This window comes from Dipodomys merriami, unplaced genomic scaffold (genome assembly GCF_024711535.1).
Source record: "Dipodomys merriami isolate MVZ:Mamm:240054 unplaced genomic scaffold, mDipMer1.0.p SCAF_41, whole genome shotgun sequence".
Taxonomy (NCBI): Eukaryota; Metazoa; Chordata; class Mammalia; order Rodentia; family Heteromyidae; genus Dipodomys; species Dipodomys merriami.
Window position 1 is genome coordinate 1,473,294 of NW_027205715.1, and position 17,968 is coordinate 1,491,261.

General features: G+C 41.9%; 1 long non-coding RNA gene across 5 annotated transcripts in view; it reads right to left on the minus strand.

Annotated features, from left to right (window-relative positions):
* Positions 1 to 16,459: 16,459 nt before the first annotated feature.
* The window catches only part of LOC138806896 (uncharacterized), a 40,694-nt gene continuing 39,185 nt past the window's right edge, over positions 16,460 to 17,968 (minus strand). For 2 of the 5 annotated variants that reach the window (XR_011365998.1, XR_011365997.1), the window contains exon 6: positions 16,465 to 16,841. This is a non-coding gene — a long non-coding RNA (uncharacterized lncRNA). Of the gene's footprint in view, positions 16,842 to 17,968 lie in introns of all 5 variants that reach the window. The other 3 variants (XR_011365999.1, XR_011366000.1, XR_011366001.1) reach the window with 3 other exon arrangements.

Below are 17,968 nucleotides of genomic sequence, written 5' to 3' on the forward strand. Positions count from 1 at the left end.
CTCACCCTCAAGACCATGCTGAATAATGGATACTATTCTAAACCCCATGCACAGAGGCTAAACCTGAGACACAGAGATGATTGTTCCTATTCTCAATGCAGTACCACTCATAGGGGCTCTCTTGCGTGAACACTTTGCTACCATTCCCTTCTCAGTCATAAAAGTAATTTGTGCCATGCACAGTGATTTACGCATATAAATCCTCTTAGCTAGACAGAAAGTTGAAATCTTGAGGATTATGGTTCTAGACCAGCCCAGGCAGAAAAGTTAACAAGATTCCTTTTCCAAAATAACCAGCAAAAAGTAGTGCTGGGAGCTATAGGTGCTGATGGCTCTTGTTCGTAATCCTAGCTACTCTAAAGGCTGAGATCTGAGGATTGTGATTCAAAACCAACCCAGGCAGGAAAGCCCCTGAGACTTTCATGTCCAATTAACCACCAAAAAGCCAGAAGTGGAGTTGTGTTTCAAAGGGTAGAATACCATCCTTGAGTGAAAAAGGTACCCAGGCCCTGAGTTACCTGCACCAAAAAGAAGGAATGAGGGAGAGAGAGAGAGAGAGAGAGAGAGAGAGAGAGAGAGAGAGAGAGAGAGAGAGAGAGAGAGAGAAGCAAGGTTTACCAGAATTAAATAACTACCACCCCTCTCACAACAAAAAATAATTCTACATAATTGTGTTTCAAGGATTGGAGGTTTCTAGGATAATAGGACACTTTTATTTTCTCAAAAAAATTAAGCTTAAAAAAATTAAGCTTTTCACTTATTAATACTCTCATGTGGGTATAAAATACACAGCTTCTATTTTTAAGAAGGAGCAACTTAGAACTAAAGGGTAAGAAATGATGTCATGAAACTTTGTGTAAAAGATATAAAAGCAAAAATGTAATTTTCCCTTGAGGAGACAATTTCAGATAAAATCAGTAAAGTTCAAGTCCCTCAATTCATTTAAGAAATATGCACATTATGTAACTATAAAATTCTAGGCTCTCCCAGAAGAACCTGTGAACAAGGCCTTTCTGTACTTTATAGAAATGTACTTTTTTTCATTTCTTTATAGAAATGAAAGAAGAAAGGGATGGGAAGGGGAAACAAAGGAGGAGGCTACAATGCTTGATAAGAAATGTACTCATTATCTTGCCCATGTAATTGTAACTCCTCTGTACAGTATTTTCACAATAAAAATAAAAAAACAAACAAACAAAAAAGAAATGAAAGAAGAAACATTCATTGAATCATGAAATAAAGATTTCAAGTGTCATCCAGACTGGGGGACTGAATCTTAACTACCCCATCCCTAATTCTCAGCATTAGAAATTTAAGTTGTTAGTCCATCAATTCCACAAGTCCTATGTTCCCCACACCTCTCCCAAGAGGGAAGAAACTTCTCACAATGTATTTGTCAAATTAGCAAACTCCACTTTGGAAAGTGTTTAGGAGAGATGTAAAAGAACGGAAGGGGCGAAGTCCATGATAATCAACGATGAATCTTCTCATAGCTTTTCATGATCTTTGGAGAATGCTACATCTTGCTGATTTGTGGGAGCTCTTTACATATGTTAGGACTGTTTTTGCTAGCATTCCTTCTCCTTTCTTCTGGTAACAGAATCTCTCTGTGTAATGAGAAATACTTTCCAGGCTTTGGAAATGTTCAGCTCTTAATTGTTACATTTGGATAAGTTCTAATGAATCCATGAAGCTGTGTAACTCATAGTCCTACCCTCATTTCTGCTGTTCCAGAAAGTTCCTTCCTGTCTTCTCAGTCTGTTGTCATGGACAGCCCTGCTCTAATAGCATCACCGTTCAGATTTCTGTCACTAAAGAGTCGGGGTTTTCTTTCTCTTTGTTTTTGAGATCAATTCACATACCATTAAATTCAAACTCAAAGTAAAGAATTTAGTGGTATTTATTATGGTCACAAACCATCATTACCACTTTCTAATTCCAGAACAGTTTCATCATCCCTCAGAGAAACCATACCCCCCTAAAGTCCTTCCCCATCCCTGCCTCCTCAGCCCTAGCAGCCCCTAACCCGCAACCCCTGTGCTGTCTCCCTGGATTGGCCGAGTCTAGACATTTCATGTAAATGGAGTCACATGGTAAGTAGTAGTCTGTGTTTGATAGCTCACCATGCTTGTAGATTTATCTGCATAGCGTGTATGCACTCTTCAGGACTTTTTTCTTTTGTGTGTGTGAAATATTTTGTGGTATGGAATAATACATTGTGTTCAAGCCTCCCCATTGGTAGATAGGCTGTTTCCACTGTTTGCTTATTATGATTAATTCAGCTATGAATGTGGGTACACTCATTTCTGTGTAACCACATGTTTTCAATTCTCTTGAGTGTATACCTAGGATCAAAGGTGAATGTTGCCTGTTATAAAACTTGATATAAATGCAGTCATATAGCCCTTGTGTCCAGACTCTTTCTTTTAGCTTGGCTTTCTGTTTGTTTTTGAGACAGAATTTTACTATGTAGTCTAGGTTGACCTCAGATTCATAATCCTCTGCCTCAGCCTCCCTGAGGCTGGAATTACAGGCTTGCACCACCACAAGTTTGTGGCAAAGACTGACACCCGAAATGAGGTCAAGTTGAGGTGATGAGTTCAAGGACAAACAAGTTATCTCATTATCCAAGCTCAGCTAGTTTGTCCTACTTTTTAAAGCTGAAAATTTTGGTGTTTCTTTGGACCAACAGTCAGCAGAAATATTAGTTCTATTATTATCCTTTGTGTGGTACAATTTCCCTAAGACTTCAGTAAACTCTCATTAGAAGTCTTAGCTCCCTCTTGGCCAGGATATGGGCCTGCATTGTGTGTGTGAGGAGTGGAAGTCTGGGAAAGAGTGGAAAGTCAAAGAGGAGAGAACAGAGCAAAAGTTACTAACCTTTGGTTCAAGTTTCAGCCAGCTTAGGGGTTCCTACAGAAAGATGGGGAAAGTCATAGGAACAAAGGCTGAGCTTTCTGGGACAGAAGGAAGGAGGAGGCTTAGTGTTGTTTGAGTATTAAAGGTCTGCCCGAAAGCCAGTGAACAAAGAGGCCTCTGGGCTACACGTATTTCTAGGTATCCTCCTAGATTCCATGGAAAAACAAATGCCAGCCTCAGACTTGAATTCATTTCTTTGGAACTAGTTTTCATTCCTAACCCCAGGTGTTCAATGTTAGAATTCCTTATGCTTAAGCTCTTCCTCAATGGAAGGCCTTACCCAATAGGTCCCAGACCTGAATCTAGCACTTCCTAGGCAGAAGAGCCCAGAAGCTGTCTTACATCTTCTGAAACGTTGCTTCCCCCCGGACTTCTGTAATGACAAGGGAGAATTCAGTGAGATGCTTTCCATCAAGAAGGTTGCCTATGACTTTTTCTGGGCCTTTGGCACTTTCCTCCATACAAAGGACTAAAAGCCAGCCATAGAATCCAGCTGGGATTCATTATTACAGTCATCATTATTGCCTTCGTTCTCATATATAACATTAATTTTTCATTCATTTTATGATTCTTTTCATTGACTTTAAAAATGATCTTTAAAGAAGTTAAAAAATTGTCACCCCTGGCTCCGGGTAAGCACACACCAAGTACCTTCACAATTTTCTTTTCTTCCCCTTTCTCCTCCATCCCTTGTCTAAAGAGAAACGTTCAAAAACTTTCTAGTGGCAAATTAAAATTCAAGGAATAAAGTGGAAAGGAAAGGTTGCCCATGCCAGTGGGTATCTGTAACAGCAGGTTTCACTTAGAGTGAATATCGCTTTACTGCTTTTAACAAACTTCAAAGAAAATCTTGTAAGGCCATTCATTGTACATGTCTGTTTCACATCACTCACTATTATGTCCCAGCCCCAACTCTCTCCCCTGTTGTACCTCATAAATCCCACAACTACGGTGGATGCGGAGGGCATGGATTGCATTAGGAATTGTCAGAAGTAGGCTGATAATAAGCATTTGCTGTCACTTCCCGCCTTCTGCCACATCCAAACCCCTGTGAAAGTACCTTAATCCATGGCACCCATGTACCTCTGGGAAAGGGACCCTATGCCCTTTTCCACCATCCCTTCCCAACAAATGGACTTGCTGCTGCCTCGAGTAAATGGTAGCACGGATGACTATGGATCTGCTGAATGGTCAGAAGATAATGGAAGTAAAAATCCAGTTGCTTCTTCTGAGACTGGAAATCTCACCGTGGCGGGGGAGAGAATGTTCCAGTGTCAGCAGGTGAGTACAGCCCTGAAGATGGCTTTCTGGAAAAATAGTGTAGGATGGGAAATGTTTCTTCCAAAGGCTCTCAATGAAGGAGACTTTTCTGGAATTCTAAACAGCACTGTTCTCTGCTTTCTCCTTTGTCAGAGACCCCCTGGGTGTCAGCAAGTACCTCGCTCATAAGGACACAGCTACAGAGATGGATTCTTGAATCTGCCTCTAGCAGCCCTTTGAAGGCCTTCCTTCCTCTCTCTTCCTCTTTTTCCTCCCTCCCTTGCTCCCTCTTTCCCTTCCTCTTTCTCCCTCCCCCTCCTGCTCTGGGATTTTCATTCGCACTGTAAAGAACCAAGGAAGTTACTCATCAATGGCAGACAACTTTTTTCCTGTTTAAAATGTATGTTTTTTTTAAAAAAAGAAAAGTTATATAGTTAAAGAGTATAGATTCCATGTCCCAAGTAGAAGAGCTTAATAGATTTCTACTTATTGAAGTTTAACACAGTCATATTTATCTGACAGTGTGAGGGAGAGAGCTGTTTCCCACATGTGTTTTTTTTTTCTCCTTCTTTTTCTGATAACCCAAGCTTTATTCATTTTTTAACAGAAAAAAATTTCCAAATATGTCACATGCATTTTAACAACCTTTAAAAAGACATCTGGTACAGGGATCTTTCTTGAAGGTGATGGGGTGGTTTTCTACATATACATGACAGCCATGATGAGAGAATGTTCTGGAACCAGCCAGAATGGATTCACATAAGACCCCACGCTGCTAGACTGGCCATGGGATCTTAGGTAGTCATAAATCACTGGGTACTGCCACAGTCCCATCCACAAAGATGGAATGACAGATCTCACCTTGGAAACACGGACCTGTTAAATATTTATAGTGTTTAGCATGATGCTCAGAAGATAGTCAGCATTTGTGATAACAGTGTCATAAAAATAAATGCACAATAAAGCAAAATTAATAAGCAAAATTAAAGTGCAACAACACTGTAATGAGCTGAGCAGTGCTGGGGTATAGAGATGTCTTCAAAAGCTTTTTGGTAAGCACAGTTAATGTCCCTTCTCTTAGTGGCTCAGGATCATGATGCTTCTGGGGTTGCTTGTCTCCTTTCATGCTTTTCCTAACATTTCTTGGCACAATCTGGCAGCAATCCTTTTTCCCAGGGGCTGGAGCTCACCTGTGGTGACATCTACTCTAGGATCTTGCTTCTAATATTCTGTGAGTTGGGAAATGACATAAGCAAGGTGCATAGAAATATTTCTAAGTAAGAGCAAGGAAGCTCTAGGGTGTACTTTTAGAGATTTTGTTCCCCCTGATGGGAGGCATGTGAAGTTGAACATACTTTATGAGTCAGGATGGGCAGGTTTCGCTACTCTATCAATGAACTATGAAATCTCAGAGGGGTGAGCAGAGTTTCCCATATATTTTAAGTGTCCACTTGCATTTCCAGAAGGATCACTGGGGTAACCCAGGCTGACAGAGGTTCCATCTCAACATGGGCTACCTTAATGCACAGGGCAGGGGAAGAGAAAATAGCCCTTACAACTTCCTCAGGAAATCACACGTGTCTTCACCCTGACCTACTAAATAACATAAATATCACGACAACACCTAACTTCTGGAGAGGAAAAAAATGCCATTCTATCATGGACAGATAATGGAGAGGGGAGGATGGTAAGTTAACCTGTGAATGGCTTTAGGTTTATATACTTTAGCTAATAAATAAGCCCAGCCTCCACTTACTGAGTGTTTTTATACTACATGCTGTTGTTATAGCCTGAGTCAAAGATGTTCTCCCAAAGGCTGGGTGCTAGGCTGCCAGCTAACAGTTTTGAGTTTCTTGTTTCTTTTCATGGCTTTTCTAACTTTTCTTTGTAGTCTTGGATCATGAGCACTGATCTTGTTTAAAATTTAGTTTCTTGTAAAGATGCTGTACAGAGAGGTTACGGTTACATGAGTAAGGTAATGAGTACATTTCTTGTCAGGCATTATTACCCCCTCCTTTGTTGTACTCCCACTTTCCCTTCCCTCCCCAACCTCCCCCACTTCCCCCCCCAAAGTTGTAAGGTTCACTTCCAACATAGTGTCTTGTGAGTATCATTGTTGCAATGGGTCATCCTGTGTCCTTGTTTCAGCATTTTGTTATTCCCCTTCCCAAATTAGATAAATGTATATACAAGATGCAAGGTTCCAAAATCAAATACAGTGACAACAGGGATATACCATAGGAGGAAGAACATATAAAAGAAACAAAGAAAAAAATCACATAGTACATTAAAAACAACAACAACACAGAAAAAACTTTTGTGTCCATATCTTGGGGTTTATTTCACTTAGCATCATCTTATATGGTTGCATGTACATATGTACACACCTTTTGAGCTTTTCTGCTCAAATAAGATTATCCTAGACATATACTAATTATTGCAAATAAAGGAAACCATGGGACCTATATTTCTTTGGGTCTGACTTACTTCATTTAATATAATTTTTTCCAAGTCTTTCCATTTCCTAACCAATGGGGCAGTGTCATTCTTTCTGATGGAAGCATAGAATTCCATTTTGTGTGTGTGTGTGTGTGTGTGTGTGTGTGTGTGTGTGTGTGTGTGTGTGTGTATCATGTGAACACTGACCTTATTGATGGAATTATTCTATTGGTGGGTTCATCATTGGATGGACTATTGGGAGGGGGGTGTATGAGTTAGTCTTGCACTGTGAGGAAATGCCTGACACTAACAACTTAGGGAGGAAGTATCTCACAATTTCAGAGCTATCAGCCCTTGGCCAGCTGGCTGCATTGCTTTGGCGTCAGGGGAGGTAGAGCATCATGGCAGCAGGACCTTGTGGTAAGGAGGCCACTAGGAAGCAGAAAGAGGAAGAAGGGGACAAGACCAGTCATGCTAGAGCATGCCTCCAAGGACCTACTCCTGTGGGGACCCATTCCCCGAGGACGGAAATCTATGCATGGGTGAGCCAAAGTCAGTCTTTCCTTCCTTGGGTTGTTTATGTTGGGCACCTTGGAGTTAGAAGCATTGGAGTTAGACAAGTCAAGTCAAGCATCCACCACCATACAGAGAACACCAGCACCTAAACTAAGATCATCTCACATCTAGCTGGTCAAAAAAGGTAGGTTCAGGTCACGCAAAAGGCCATGTTCTGAGCCAGTATTTTCTGCAAATTGGTTCCAGATTACTAAGGTTGATAAGTAATCTGGAGATGAGTGGATTATATTATTCTATGGGTTGTGTAATTTATCCACCAAAGAATGATCAAAACTTCCTTTGTTCATTCTCTTTTCCTTGTTGCCTTGCCTCTACTGGGACTGCTTTCAATTTAACTCCCGTACCGAGTTCACCTGACTTTCCTGATGATCACGAGACATAATCAACACCAGCTCTTGACCTCTGAGATTCTCGAATCTTTTTACAGGAAATACACTGAATAAAAGAAAATAATTAGAGGTGAGAGATCCGGCATGAAATAGTTAATATAAAAAACAGCTAGAATAGAATTAGGCGCCTTGTGCTATACAAACAGCTCTGCTTGCTGTTGGCACTATTGGTTGAAAAACTGGCAGGGTCTGAATAATGAAGGCACAAATCCTAAAATCAGCAAGATATGTAGAAAAAAGGAGGAGACTGCCTCACCTGGATGGAAAAGAGTGGCAGGAGGAAGGCAGGGCACAGAGCTGGTGGGGGATCGTAGAGCCGTGTCATGTCCTGAGTGCCTATCAACAGGTACCCTGGCCTTGTCACAACTATTTCAGGTCAATCTGAAATTTCCTTGGTGTCCCACCCCCTTCCTTCATACAAATACCTCTCCTTCTTCTAAGAAGAAACGACTATTGTGATCACATGGGTAATATTCCAGCTCCTATATGCAAACAATATGTTCTTGTTTTTATCCTTGTTTTGGTGGAGGCTGTACTGGGATTTGAACTCAGGGCCTGGCACTTGCTCAGCACGCTTGCTTGGCTCTTCCACTTAAGCCATGCTTCCTGTTCATGAGAGATAGAGTCCCATGGACTTTTCTGCTTGGCTAGTTTGAACCACGCCACTGAGCCTCCTGAGTATCTAGGATTACAGGCATGAGCCACCAGTGCCTACATTTGTATGCATACCTAGACCAAATTCCAAAAGATATTATATACTTCCTTCCAAATATGATATGCTCTAACTCTGATTTTCTATGTCACCCTTCCATGGTTTTATTACTTAAAAATGTGTTTCTATTGCTCACAATGAGCTGTTTTTAATTAATATTGAGGATTATTTAACTCTGCTAACATTTTATTCGTTTTTAAATGTTTCTTGCATAGTTCTCTTTTTCATTTTGCCAAAATACATCTTGACTCCCTGCCAAAGTAGCTTCCTGATGTCTGAAATTGACTTTATGTTGCTTTTAATCAGGAGTGTTTTTATTTTATTTATTTATTTTTTGTCAGTTTTGGGGCTTGAACTCAGGTCCTGGGGTGCTATCCCTGAGCCTCTTTGTGTTCAAGGCTAGTGCTCTACCTGTTTTTACTTTTTCACTGAGCAACTGAAATACTTTTTCCACTTTGTTCTACAAGCTATTGTTGCTTTCTAAAAATTGCCCTCAGAAAATTGTCTAATTGTCATTTGTTTGTAGATCATTTGTTTTTCTCTTATAGTTTCAATGGTTGATACTTTGAAGCTAACTACTGTATTTTTAAATGGTTTTGTTTTTAATTACACTTAATGGGACCTGATGTACATCTTGAATATAGCAGAAATCTGTGTCCTAGTACCTCTTTGCCTCTGGTTATTTTTAGTTGGAAGACAATAGACAAAGTTGGAGTTTTACTTGCTAATTCAATCTTCTCTTTGGTGGTATATTCTGGGATATTTCCTCAGCTCTGTCTTCCAATTTATTTATTCTCTCGTCAGCCATATCCTCTTTATAGTCTAACTGATCTAGTGAAGGTATAATGTTCAATTTGTAGAGTTTTCATTTTTAAATTATCTCCCCCATCTTCCTGTTGTTTTCAAATAATTTTTACTCTTTGTTAATAATTTCTTCTTCATGCTTAGAAATGCTCAAACTTATCTTTTTAGACTGCCGTTACTCTGCATTCTGGAGATGAAAATTCTCCATTGTCTTTCCATCCTGTGTATCTGTCATTTGCTTTATTCGTTCTGATTTTGTTTGGTTTGAATGTCTTAGAAACATCCTTATAGAGATAAGGGTGAAAGGGAGCCCATGGTAGTTTCACATGTTTTAGAACATCCTTGTGGAATACTTTTAAATTTACCAATTCTGGGCAAGATTTTAAGGCAACTTCTTTGTTTTCAGTCATTGCAGCAGGAGTGATGGGATACAGGCTTATATCACTGGGGGCACAAACTTGTTTTCTTTGAGGTGATCCCCATCACTGACTTGGCTTAGGCAAATTGCAAGCTTCCTTGCTGTTTCCTTGGGCTAATGGATGGTTTGTCTGGTCCTCAATATAGAAGATGTTAGATTAGCAGCCCTAAACTCCTGGCTTTATGCAGGCATTCCTGAGGTTTAGGCACTGGCCTTGATAGTCCTGTGAACAGGACCTTTGGAGCTTCAGCTATGCAGATATCTCTCCATCTTGATGAAAGTGTGAGCACTTTAATCTCACATATCTCCTCATCACCACCTTAACTTTGAGTCTCTTCTTTGTATCTGGTACTTGAAGACATTTCCTTTCTTGGTTATAAGTCTGAAAATGTACTAAAATGGGAGCTGGAATTTACATATTTGTGACGTGGGAGGAGTTTCTTATCCTTTGTTTTGCATGAGCTCATATTAGTATCGTTGACTACTGAGAAGAATATTTGAAAGGGAAAAATACACAGATATTAGCAGCTGATCACACAGAGGTAGCTTATTTAAATTTGTGTCCTCCTGTCCTCCTATAAAGTTAAAAGTGAGAAATTAATGTAGGGGCTGAAGGAAACAGAAAAGAAAAACATGAGAAAGATAGAAAAGGAAGGAAAGGGAATCAATAAGGGTGTAACTGCTCCAGTTACTATTCTAAAAAAGCTGGCCCTCATTCTCCTGGAGAGCTCCAGGGGTGTTATCCTACCCCAGGGATGAGGAGACTATGCTATTCCAATGAACTATGACATGTCCCAGGTGAGGAGTGTTTGTACTAATGTCCACAGCCTGACATGTGGATGAGCTTAGTTCTATTTCAATGGGCTATATGTTATACAATAATCAATATTAATCATCTCATGCTGTTTGGGAGGGTTGGAAATCTGGAGCTAGCTACTAAGTTTGGCTTGGGGCACCTCATGAGATTGAAGAGAAGGAATAGGCTGAGCTGTAGCATCTCAAGGCTCAACCAGGCCAAGGTGAGCTGCTTTACATGGCTGGCCAGGCATGTGCTGGCCGTGGCTAAGGGACCAAGTTTCTTACCAAGTAAAACTTGCAGTTTGACTGTATGAACCTTTGCTTTATTCCAGTGTGAGTGGGGAGGGAGGGAGGGAGAGGGAAAAGGGGGAGAGAGAGAGAAAGAGAGAGAGAAAGAGCCTTTTATGGCATAGCCTTGAAAGTCAGTCATTTCTACCACATTTTGTTTGACAGAAGCCAGTCAGTCATGAAGTGTGACCCACATTCAAGAGGTGGGCTAGGAGGAATCTGTGACTGTGAACATATTTTTTAGCCATCACAGTAGGCAAGTGGAGCGTTGGCAGATTATAAACAAAGCCCTGGGGCAAAAAAAAGGCAGGTGGTCTGTGGAAATGGGGCAGGCTGAGGGCTGGAGGAGGGGCATCAACAGCGCCCTCTGCAGGAACAGGTTAGCATCAGGCCAGGCCACTGCCAAGGTGAGGGGAACAAACAGACCTGGCAGGCTAATAAGTTGCAGTGCCCAGTGCAAGAGCTATCAGGATAAAAGGGTGAAGACTTGGTCCATACCACATCCAGGACATAAGTAAGTCATTTTATTTCTTTGACTCCTATTTTCACCTCTGCAATGTGGATATAAAGTATAACCCTCACTCTCCCACAATCAATTTTAAAAAAATGAATGCCAAATAGGCTTAAAATTTAAAAGCGCCTGGGTGCCAGAGACTCACACCTGTAATCCTAGCTACTTAGGAGGCTGAGGTCTGAGGATTGCAGTTCAAAGCCAGCCCAGGTAGGAAAGTTTGTGAGACTCTTATCTCCAATAAACTACTCAGAAAAAGCCAGAAATAGTGCTGTGACTCAAGTGGTAGAGCTCTAGCCTTGAGCAAAAAGAAACTCAGGGACGTGCCCAGGCTCTGAGTTCAAGCCCAGGACTGGCAGCTAACTAACTAAATGAATAAATAAATAAGTATATAAATAAATAAATAAAATGTGATTGAGATATGAGGTTTCAGCTCGGTACCAATGGCATATACTGGTAATCCTAGATACTCAGGAGGCTAAAGGATCATGGTTTGAAGCCAGCCCAGGCAGGAAAGTCTAAGATTCCATCTTCAATGAACTAGAACAAAGCAGGTCTAGAGGCATGGATTAGATGGTAGAAGGCCAGCCAAGCAAACCAGCTGATCAAGTGCAAGGTCCTGAGTTGAAACCCAAGTATTACAAGAAGAAAGAAGGAAAAAAAGATGGAAGGAGGGAAGGAAGGAAGGAAACAGAGAAATCAAGGTGCAGTGTGTCATCAATGTTCAGAAGCAAGTATAAAACTAACAGATAGTATGCATAGTATGAAAGCAAAAAATCTTTTCTCTTTGGAAGTTCAAGAAAGTTACTGACTATGCATGCTTAGTCAAACTGGAATAATTCCTGCCTTTAAAGACATATCTTTGTGCTGGTACTAGGGCTTGAACTCAAGGTCTGGGCACTGTGCCTTAGCTTTTTGACTCAAAGATACCACTCTACCACTTGAACCAAAGCTCCACTTCCATTAAATACCTATCTTTGTCAAGAGACAAAATAGGGGAACAGAAGAAAGCAGTTGGAGAATTGGGTGTAGTCCTATACAAAACAGATCCTGCTTGTAAATGCATGTAGAAAGAAACCCAATAATACAATTAGCTATTTTGTTTTCTCTTTCCTTTTCTTTTTTTTTTGTGCCAGAATTGGGGTGTGTTCTCTTTCCTTTTCTTTTTTTTGTGTGTGCTAGTATTGGGATTTGAACTTGGGACTTGGGCACTGTCCCAGAGCTCTTTAGCTCCAGCCTCGTATGATGCCCCAGACATGGGAGACACATACGTCTCACAGGCTGAGTGAGCAAACCTGGTTACTGTTCACACATGGCCATTCATAGCTCATGTCCACATGAACCAAGACAGAGACCGGACAGGGAGTTTTTAGCCAGAAAATCCAGGCTGTCACCTGGGGAGTGGAGAGCTCCCAGGATAAAGAAATGTCACACACCTGAGCAGGTCTGATAGATTTCCCTTCTGCAGAGGACAGTGGGATCCAGTCCCAGGCTATTCATCATGTTGCTAAAATTAGATCCTGCTTAGGAAGAATGATACATTACTGATTACATAATAAAGATAGCTATATTTCTCATGAGAAACAGAAGGGAGAGATATATTTAGGTGTAGGGCAAATATATCCTTGATATGAAAAATGGATTCATTAAGTATTTAATCTTTATACCATTCCTATGAAATAAATGCACACATACATCACACGTGTTTTAAAGTGACTTGATAATTAATATTGTTACACTTGAGAAAAATCCTGCCTCTCCATCCATGCAGGAGTCATATGAGTCAGATAGGGCAGGCTGAGGCATGCCTTCTGCCTAGCTCTGAGTTCAAAGCCTGGCTGTACAGGGCTCCAGGTAAGCTGTCCCACCTCCTATCTTCAAGGAGAGGGTGAGTCACAGGTTTGCATCTCAATTTCATCCTACATTACTGGGGCCCCAGGAGAGTCACGGAGCCTTTGTGGAGTAAAGAAGGCATCGTATATTTTCCAGGGCAGTAGCTGAAAGTATCTCCTGTACCAAAGCCCATGTTGAAAGGCCTGTGTTGATCAGGATGCATTCATTGGGCTTTGTCATTACTCACTGTTTCTCCACCATCGCTACTTCACAGGGAAGGACACACACTTTTTAAAACCTGTAGCTGTCGTGAGATTTCCAGATATCCTGGCCTTCTGACTAACAGGAGAGTGTTTCATTGTTGCAGTTTAAACAAACACACTGACTTGTAGCACCTCAAGTGTCAAAGGGCAGGAAAAGCAAATCTGAGTGATACAAAAGAGCAACACCATGTGAGAATAACATCTCTGAGCTGCAGATTGATGTACCTGCATTTAAAGGGAAGAGTGCTATGAGGAAGATGACACTAAGGTCTAGGGGTTGGGGACTTGTTCTCTGTATATCTGGGTTACAGGAAAAGCAACATATGCCATGAAGTCAGCTCAGGTGAGTGACTGGGATTGATGAATGGAAGCCTACTTTAGCTCTGCTTCTTCCTCTGCCAAATCACTTTGACCCTCTGGCTCATTTGCATGTCCAGCTGCTAGGACTGATGTGCCTGATGTAGAACAGAAAGTCAACAGGCAGAGGGTGCCGTCCCATCTCCATCTACTCTGGTCTTCTGGTTTGGAATGCAGGAAGTGTCTTCCTAGAACTGGCTGTACATGGAGCACCTGGCAGCATATAATAGGTATTATAGTACATGCAGTCCATGGTACAGTATGTGATATGTTACAGTAGACAGTAATAGAGTCCTACTGCATATAAAACATATATAGCATAGATACTATTATATGCATACATATAAAACATATATCCTATATTACATTACAAGATAATAATAGATATTATTACACATAATGTAATATATTCTAAATACTATTTGTGTAACATAGTATATTATAGTGTAATATGTAATGAATTAAAAATAGCATAAAGTGTTAAAATAGTATAGTATTATATAGTAAAAGTATTTAATGACATATATAATATAGCATATATTATATACTACATATAGACTATACTGTAATATGTATACATTATCAATACAAGGTACAATACAACAAATTATATTGTATTACATACTATATATCCTATATACTCTCTATGTATTACACAGGAAGGAAATGCCAGTCTTTTACCCTCTCTTCATGATAAGAAACAGCAATGAATTGCTTCTCCCTTCATCAGGCTGTAAATTACAGTTCTTGAGAGCTCACAGGCATACATTCATGAGAAAGTCCTCTGAGCAGTCAGGCTAGGGCTGGCTCTGCTGCAGTAACAAACAGTCCAGGGCACAGTGGCTCTGTGCCTCTTTCATGCTCCATGTGCAGTGGGAATCAGCTGATGGCTGTGCTCAGTTCAGTCCTGAGAGGCCCATGGTTCCGTTACTGGGCGAGGCTCACAGGGAGAATGAAAGAGCACCAGAAGCAAGAGGTGGCTTTTGTATGTTTGCTCCATGAGGTGCTATGGGACCTTCTGCTTACATTTCTGAAAAGCAGGAAAGTACAATTCACCCAGTTGCCTGGGAAAGAGGAGAGTCTGAAAGAGGAGGCTCCCAGTCAGAGCAGAAATTGAATGTGCCCAGAATCAAGTCCAGGGAGGTTCCCCAGGGGGATGGAAAGGAGCCCCTATCCGTTGCTGTAAGGGCCAGTCCTCTGCTGGCTTCCCGGGAGAACCCTGCTGTGCTGGGAGGGGGGCCTGCAGTCACTGCCAGTGCCTGGGCCAGGCTCTTTCCCTCCCTGTGGAGACTTAGGGGTGTAGTCCACTCTGGGGTCTCCATGACTAATAGGCCTGTGCAATCTGTACCTTTCACAGGTCAGGGCCGGGTTGCCCACCTCTTGAGTGCTTCCCGACTGCATGATTGCTGTGCATCCCCAGATACCTTATTTTTATTTCAGATGAAAGTAACCCTCAGGTCTAGCCCACATCCCTAAAGGTGTTTCCTTTGGCAGAAAGGCTCAGGAAACACTGTCCTTCCTTACTTCCCTGCTGTGGGTGCCTGATGACCTTAATGGCCCACATTTTCCACCCCTGCTTTGTGTTCAGGTCTCTTGCTGATGAGGTAGAGTTCATTTTTTCCATGAATCAAGGAGGTGAGGGAATGCTTCCTGGAAGGGCTCTCGAGTTCAAGGAGACTGACCCATGGAGGTGGTGGGCGGCAGCAATAGTTGGGGCTGCCATGACTGGGGAGAAGGTCCACTGTGGTTCAGCCTCTTAGAACTCTTCCCTCTGAAGGCCTCAAAGGAGCTAAACCCACAGCTCTGGATGAGCAGGCAGAGGTTTGGGCCAAGGGTTCAAGATGGCAGATGAAGCTGAGACCAGACACAAGCTGCTGTTCAGCTGGAGGTGGGTGGGGCTGCGGTGCTTGCACCGGAAAGGAGGGGGTGGGGTTAGATTGGCAGCTGCCTCCAGGGTCACCCACATTTCTCCGGAGTGGATGCCTAGGAGCCTCTGATGCTCTGGTTCTCATCCCCAGCGGCGCTCTCCATTCTGATCTGACTTGGTCCCATGGTAAGGTTGTGCTAGAAGAAACATGCAGTCTGGGTTGAGAAGCACTTGACCCCTTTCCTGCTCACTTCCTCCTGGAACAGGTCTCACACTTGACTTTCTAAACCAGTGTTGTTAGGTGCCTTTCTAAACCAGTGCTAGGTTGTGCTTGAATGAAGACAAGAACTAATTTATATAGGAAGAGTTTTCCATGAAGGGGGAATCCTCTGCAGAAGATGCATTGCTGAATTAGCAAAGAAGAAAGAAGTATCAGCTTGTGTGTGGTGGTACATGCCTGTAATCCCAGTGCTTACGTGGCAGAGGCAGGAAGATCAGGAGTTCTAGCCAGCCTTGGCTACACAAAGGCCAGCCTAGACCACAGGGCTCATCTCTCAGGAAGAAATTGACAGAGATAGGAAAAAGGAAGAGAGGGAAAGGAAATGAAAAAGGAAGGAAGAAGAGGACGAAAAGAGAAAGGGAGAGAAGGAAGGGAGGGAGGGAGGGAGGGAGGAAAGGAAGGAAGGAAAGAGGGAGGAAAGGAAGGAAGGAAGGAGGGAGGGAGGGAGGGAGGGAGGGAGGGAAGGAGGGAAGGGAGGGAGGGAAAGGGAAGGAAGGAACAGAGGGAGGGAGGGAGAGAAGAAAGGAAGGAAGAAAGGAAAGAAGAGAAATCAGGATATTCACTTCAGTTAATTACCCCAAATGCTGAGCACCCCAACCTCTTAAAGAGCAGAAAAGACTTGGAAGTAAATATAGGTAAATATGTTTAAAACCTAACACAGCTAGAGTTATGCATACTATTCTGGTGACAATATGTTCTCTTGTATAATATTTATGAAGAAGAGAGTCAGGTTTCTCTATGAGTGATACAAAATAATCTTTTATTAATATTATTCTAAATGTGTTACCATTGTACATGATCTCAGAAGACCAAGTAGAGAAGGCATTATAGAAATCAAAGGAATAAATGAATATGAAAGAAAAGACAATTATATGCCCAAATAAAAACTGGTGCCCATTCTGTTACACTGCTACACATTTTGTAAATTTAAATATTGCACATGAATGTTACATAAATATATAAATATAACCTTCCTCTGGGTTTTTGAAAACAAGCATCTCAGTAAGCAGAGCCAGTGTTTTGTATTTCCATGTTCTCTCAGATCCACATTTTCCAGACACTGACAATTGCCTCAGGGATGCCAGGATCTCTGTGGGGATGGCAAGGTCGATGGCTGGAACCCTGGGCTAAGGGAAGAGAGAAAGAGGTATAAGTTCTTACATTGTCATTGGGAGGCCGGGACAAGGCACATCAGCTATCCAAACTTTTGAATGTGTAAACTGGGATGACTCTTCCCACTTCAAGTGGTTGTAGTTGGATCAAAGGAAGTGGTGGTCATTACCAGTATCACCTCGCCAGAGGGCCTAGTCACACATGTGGTCATGTAGACACAAGCATCCTGAGGACAGAGTGGGCCAACCACATGGCTCCTGCCCGCAGACTGGAAGAGTTGAAAAGAAAACCCCTCCTCCAGCGATGTCACTCAACCCTGAGCAGAAAAGAGCTCAGGAAGTTGGATAGCAGCTTATTGTCAACTGATCACATATGCATTCAGCCTCTGGGGTTAGACTTCCAATTCTGTATTAAAGAATTTGACAATAATCTTAAGAATGGTTTCTGGAGAGAATTCTTGATGAAACAAGATGTCATCTGAAAACACATACAGAATTACACTAATCCATGTTAATAGGATGCCAGCTACAGTACATTGATTATGCAGTATTCAATCTTAAGAAAAATGGAGATCAGGTTTACTCATGATGGAGAAGGCTTCTGTGTGATTGGCAGCAGAGATTTCAGCACATTTTCCCCCCTTTGCATTCCAAACAAAGTTGACTTGTGCATTAACGACTTTAATTATATAGGGAAGGATTCATTCCAGGTAACAGTTTGGGACACAAGTTAAGGGGACAAGGTGCTAGTGGCTCACATCTGTAATCCTAGCTACTCAAGAGGCTGATATTTGAGGATCATGGTTTGAAGCCAGCCAGGGTAGAAAAGTCTGTGACACTCATCTCCAATTAACTATCAAAAAGCCCAAAGTAGAGGTATGCTCAAGTGGTAGAGCACCAGCATGGATCTTAAAAAGTCAAGTGAGAATACCAGGTCCTAGTTCAAGTGATGGTATTGGCACACAGAATGGAGGGAGGGGCTAGTGAAGAACCTGTAATGAGGGTACACCCACCAGTACCTCATCCACTAGTGGCAGTGCCCTGGCGGGAACCACTGTGGGAGGTTCTGAGCTGTAGTGACTCCACAGCTCTGGGTCCCTGTGGAGTGACTGAATGAACCTCAGCGGACCACTCTGCTTCTG